The sequence below is a fragment of the Pollicipes pollicipes genome, unplaced genomic scaffold (assembly GCF_011947565.3).
Source record: "Pollicipes pollicipes isolate AB1234 unplaced genomic scaffold, Ppol_2.1 Scaffold_3087;HRSCAF=3621_pilon_pilon_pilon, whole genome shotgun sequence".
Lineage (NCBI taxonomy): Eukaryota > Metazoa > Arthropoda > Thecostraca > Pollicipedomorpha > Pollicipedidae > Pollicipes > Pollicipes pollicipes.
The window spans coordinates 7,904,744-7,910,743 of NW_023596225.1; positions in this window are offsets into that span (position 1 = coordinate 7,904,744).

The window sequence follows — 6,000 nt, forward strand, 5'->3', positions numbered from 1 at the left end:
GCAGGATATGATCGGTGACAAACTGGACACTTCTGCGAACTATTTGGAGACAAAATTGCGAAAATGGAGAAAATGCAACAGACCATCGCAGCTAGACGAAACTCGAAGCTTACTATTGGTTTGCACCCGCTATAACTTGCAGCGTGTGCTTGTGTAGAGCATATGCCGGAAATACTGACGTTTATTTGTATTAGCCAGTTGACCCAGAAAATGCCAACAAATGTAATAAATTTGATCAGGATATCAGATGACAGATCAGGTCAGGTGACCGAAATATATTGTAGGTGATCAGGTAGCAAACATATGACACAGGCTGTACTATATCAGTACTGACCCACAGACAGTGGTGATATCACAGATATATCTATGGGTGACAGTGTTTTTCCAACGCCCTCAGATCAGCACTTTTCACACGTTTTCAGCCAAGACTCACGTCGCATACAAAGCAGTACAAAATTCCCAATAACTATGCTTATTTCCGAGAATCGTGGCTGGCCTCCGCGCCCTGCGACGACCGTGATCAGCCCGCTACGCGGCCTTCGGAGTCGTGCCATTTGAGCCAGATGGCCTCGGGCGGTTGTCATGCGGGTGTGATTTGGCTTCAGTGCAAGGCTGCGGGCCGCCGTTGGTTGTCTCCGTATCGTGAGAAGCTCTTCGGGTGGAAGGACGTAGCCAATCATCATTCTTGACGGCGCTGTACGGCTCCCATAAGACTCTTATTTGGAGTGTGGCTCTGGTAGAAGCGTTAGAAAGCGCTACCGATCTAGGAGGCCCGTTGTGTGTGGACACCCGAATTGTACCTTGAGAAGCCAACAGAGGATGTTGAAGCGACGCATGTCAAAGATTCATCCTGTGATTCCTGCTGCCTGGAGGAACTGCGGCTATGGGGTACGAGGCCGGGTATCGCCGGTGACGGCCTCGCACACTGCCTGCCGCGCGGAAGATTTTAAGCGGTTTACAGGAGTGCGCTGAAACGCTTTTTATTATCATTATGCTCTATATAAAGATGAGTGAAGGTAAAGGGAGTGCTCAAAGTATCTTGTGATCTCCTGACATCAATTTTGCAAGAGTTCCGTACTAGATTCCGCTGATTGAGATCTGTTAAGAAATGCTAGTGGAGGCTCAGCAAAAAGGAAAAAAGGCTGAGACTGCCGGCGGCTTATTTCCTATTTCGTAGCATAATCTAGCCTTATGATTAGACAAAGGATCCGATTTCATGTGTCCACATATTTAAATTTAATCCATACACTGCCGAGAGACGGCGATGAGCTTTAGTGAGACAGGCTGAGGCATCGGATGTGAAATTTGAGCACGAGTCGCCACGACTATGGAATTGCTCATATCAGCAGTGCTGCAGCTGATATCACCATTTTTTTCCTGGTTTTATCCTCGTCGTAGTAGTCAGAGCCCGCCGAATATCGCCCCTGGTACTGGGAGCTGGATAGTTCGCATTCCGGACCAGCGAGAGGTTCCTAGTTATTGTTCCTAAGAAGGATTCCACGGTCTTTAGAAATTTGGTGCGGCAGTTGAAACACGGAGGTGCTATGACTGTTACCCTAGGATCCTGGACACGACTGACCTCGTCCTGAATCCTGATTGACAGGTGGGAATGATGTCAGTTCAAATGAACGTTTGTGATTGGCACGGCGGAAGGCAAGGACCAGTTATCGAGAGGCGCATTGGTTGTAGTTCAAACCAGTGCGTCCCTATAGATCATGTGATACTCTCTTTCCCAAAGCAAAAGTGCACTTCGAAAATAACGAAAATGGTAAACGCCATAGGAGAGAACTCAAGGCAATACTATAACGTTTCACTGAATTGGCGAAATAATAGCCTCATGTTTGAGCTTTTTCCCTCTAAAAAGTGTTTCGAAATTTTGTAGCATTTATTACGCAAGCATTTCAAACAAACTAATTGTGCTACGACCATTACAGAGCACACCCGTTGGAAGAAACCAGGCAAATACAATTTATTTCTTCCGTGGTGGTGAACAGGGTCCAATAGGATTTCACCCGCAGGAGCGGCTACTTCAAATTAAAATTATGAGCTATTCGGAAGGATTTGGAGAAAACTGGTATAAGTGGACAAGTCCCACGCGTCGGATCCAACAATAAGCGACAAATATAAAAAGGTGGCATACTTTTTTCTGAAGCAACGTCGGTCCTCCGCGCGCTCCGCGGCACCGCCGGCGGCGGTCCGCCGTCCGCGCCGGCCGTAGATCGCCGGCGGTGTATCCTGAAAACCACCGCTGACCCGAAATAAAAACGCAAGGCACCCGTGTGCGGTGTCAAAGCATGCGCAATGGGTTCTCCATAGTCTACTGAAAATGTGATCCGCGGCCCGTGGAATCGTAGGCTGCGACCCGCCGCCCACGCAGCCCGCAAAAGTGCACCTGCTCCGAAACTAAAAATACTAGGGTTGCATGTGTGGTGTAGAAACTCGCGCAACAAATCGCCCACAGCTCTTAAACATTTGGGCGCGTCACAAGCGTTGTTTTTTCAACCTTTTCCTACGGGAGCGCTAAAAAAGGAATGCTGGACGATTAGTTAGCCTGCGCGCTCCAACTTCACACGCTTCCTGCAGCCGTCAATTCTCCCTGTCTGGGACAACAAGTGGACCGCAAGTTTGATGTGTCGAAATGATTCGTAGGTCCTTCGGAAGAAAGAATGGGCATTACTATACTCCGTAACGCGAGTGGTACCGAACAACTGAAAAAATAGAGGAGTGACTTAAAGAACTAGGCTCAAAATTGAACAAAAGCAGGCGACTGCTTTATAATCAAATTACTGTCCTCCAAACCAAAGGGCGAAGGTCATCCGCAAAATCGATGAGTTATAACCCGGAATGGGCCAGTGCGCAGATGACCACAATATTTCCAATTTTCACACCATTTCCAGCAATCCACCCAGCCTGGAAACAGCAGCCTGCAACAACGCAATTTTCAGAATTTAGGATCATCTTCATTTAATCTTCTTCTTAATTTCAAAACTTGCAGCAAAACGCGCCATATCCTTTGCGTTCACGCCTTCAATGGATAAGTGACAAAAATTTCATGTGCGCTACTTGTACGAAAAGGTCACACTCAACGACATTACCGTGCTCAAAACAGTTCCCATCCTCAAACTTCAAAATATCCGTCCGGGAAGCTACATCGTCCCTTTGTTACTGGAGTCAAGCAGATGGAGAACAGATCTGAAAATGGTTTCACTGGAAGCTGTCTTATATGCTGTGACTGTTTTTTTCGCCGCAAGCAGCAATTTTTCCTGTCAATGGAGTGCAGTGCGCATGATTCCGGAGAGATCACCATCCAGGCATGATCGACAAATTTTAATGGAGGTCTCTCTCAGTTCTGGACTCTGGAACCCCCCCCCCCCCTCATTTTATGCCATGCGCCCGAAATACCGACATTGCACGTTACAAATTACTTAGGACAAGACAGAACATTTCAGCGGCTCGCTCCAAACCATTCTGTAAAAACACAGAAAACAATCAAGGGCTGGGATAGCCCGAGGGAGGAATAGCCCAAGGGGAAGGAATAACCGGAGTAGGAGGAATCTGTCCCCCCCCCCCCCTCCACCCGGAGTATTGCTAGGTTCCAATTCGATCTTTTTTATCAGCGCATCGGTGCGGAGCTCTGCGACACATGTCGATGGGCAGAAACGCGCTTCATTGTCCCATGTGCTCGCCCGGAAAGTTGGGCCGCAGTGTTCCACTTTGCCCCAATCAGAAGGTCTCTGTTCGAACCCTGTATATTTACTCAATCTGACTGATGCGCTGCATCCCTACATGGTGCATGTTGCGGTGACTCCTTTAACCTTCTACCCTTTGCAACTATACCTTAAAAGGAGCGTTCCACGTTTACAAATATTGAAACAAGCATCAGATATCATGAAATATGCTCATCTATAACTCCTGATTTAGTTTCAAGCGCACCCTCTGCACCCTACCCAGGCGACACTTGGCCGCTGCACTTCAGATGAGCAGGCAGTAGACGATATGGGAGAATGGTGGGTTGCGATACGGCGGGAAAGGAGTGGCCCAGGGATCTTTTGCTGGCCCAATCCTGTTATTCAAGGTCATCTTCATCAGTAACCTATACAGTTATTTCTCGCGGCCTGCCTATGACGTCATCGTGCATCAATGACACTCAACTCCTTGACTTCGTCACCACAGATGACACCTGAACGCCCTTGTCGAGTTCACGCGGTGCCTTCAAAACTGGTTAACGCGGGGAAGACGTGAATTTTGGGGTTTTCGGGAAGACATGAATTTGGAAGACATGAAGGAGTTTCAGAACCTCAAGAACGAGGGTGTGTCAAGTCGCAAACATTGATACGAGGACTGCATTGCGGCGCCAAACGAGTGAGGAGATGAAGGCTTTCCAGGAGAGGTGGTGGTCAAGCAGTACACCCAGTGCCTTCACAAAAGGTGATTGATGGATGTCTGTGCGAAAGGTGGTAATGTGGAGGTTGCCGTTTTTTTACGGAGAGTTAAGTGCTGATCAGCATGAAATCTGTCTTTTTGGGTTCGTTTAAAGCTGTTTGACTGAAACTTGTTCTGAGGGCACCGCAGGGACTCGACGGCAGCTTTCATGTGCCATCTGTGGTGGCGAAGTCAGGGAGTTGGATGTCATTGGCGTAAGGTAGTAGACAAACCGTGGGAAAGAAAGCTGAATAGGTTGCTGATGAAGATGAAGGATTGGGTCAACAAGAGATTCCTTGGCCATCCCGCAGGGTGGCGGGGGTAGAGTGACCGAGCCCTACCAACCACCTGCCTCCGACCACTCAGGTAGTCGTAGAACCCTTCAGAAGACACCCTGCAACATTGCAGCATGCTCAGGAGCATGCTATGATCATCACTGTCGAAGCCGTTGCCAAGACCAATCATTGTTATTGACGTGACAAGGCCGTTGTCGACAGCCCTTGCCACTCATTCGACAGCGCCGATCAGGGTGTCCTCCGTCGAGTGAGTTGAACGGCAGGCAGGTTGCGATGACGTCATTACATGGTTGCCAAGGGGGTAAGAAATGAACTGCGAACAGACGGCTGCCTCCGAAAATTTGTAAAAGAACGGAGAGAATGCGAAAAGATCGGAACTTTTTCAGGTCAGATCGATCGCCCGATTTGTAATGGGGTGACGCACGCGATCTTTCAGGCGAAAAGACAAGCACGTGATGTGATAGAAAAGTTAATCAACTGTAAAATATGAACACCGATTACGAGGAAACATCTATTCACTCCATAGAGAGGCACACCGCCGACACCGACGGCCCTCGGCGCGCCATCTTCCCAATGACAGCAGAGAGCTCTGGTAGAGTGGCTGAGTGCAGGATGAATGCCGAGGCCTAGACACGAAGCGGGCGCGGTCCAGCCGGGGTCACCCCGGCACCGCCGCGCACCACCGCCGCCTTCGCAGCGATGCGGAGGCCAACGGCAGCAGAGTGGGCATTGAGCTCGTACACCAGGTTTCCCATGCGCGTGCGCGCGCGAGCGCGCGCGCGCGCGTGTGTGTGTGTGTGTGTGTGTGTGTGTGTGTGTGTGTGTGTGTGTGTGCGTGTGTGTGGGGGTGTCGCGCCCTTTCGCTGGCTCAGTTCAAACTGCTTGACGGGGCTCCAGGAGCCGCGCTGCCCCTGTCAGCGGCCCGCCGCACAGACGTGTGCGTCGCGCGAGAGTGATCCGTCCCTTCACTCTGATACGGCACCGCTGGCACACACGGCGCGCCTCTGTGGTACGGCAGCGCCCCAAGATCTCGCGGGCGCAGTCGCGCCTTCAGGGCTGCGGGGACTTCGGTATTTTCACACAGCCATAGACGGCGAAACCAACGTGACGTCACGCTGGCGGTCGAGCAGTGGGCGTCGACCGCAATGCTCCGTGCTTCTATAAATGCGTCCACTTTGTCATTGACAGCGGCGTAGAGCGGCTCCCCATCGGCGAGCAGCAGTCAGGCTGAACGCGTCCCTGGTGACGCGTTTCCACGGTCGCGCGGGAGTGGTGACTGGCT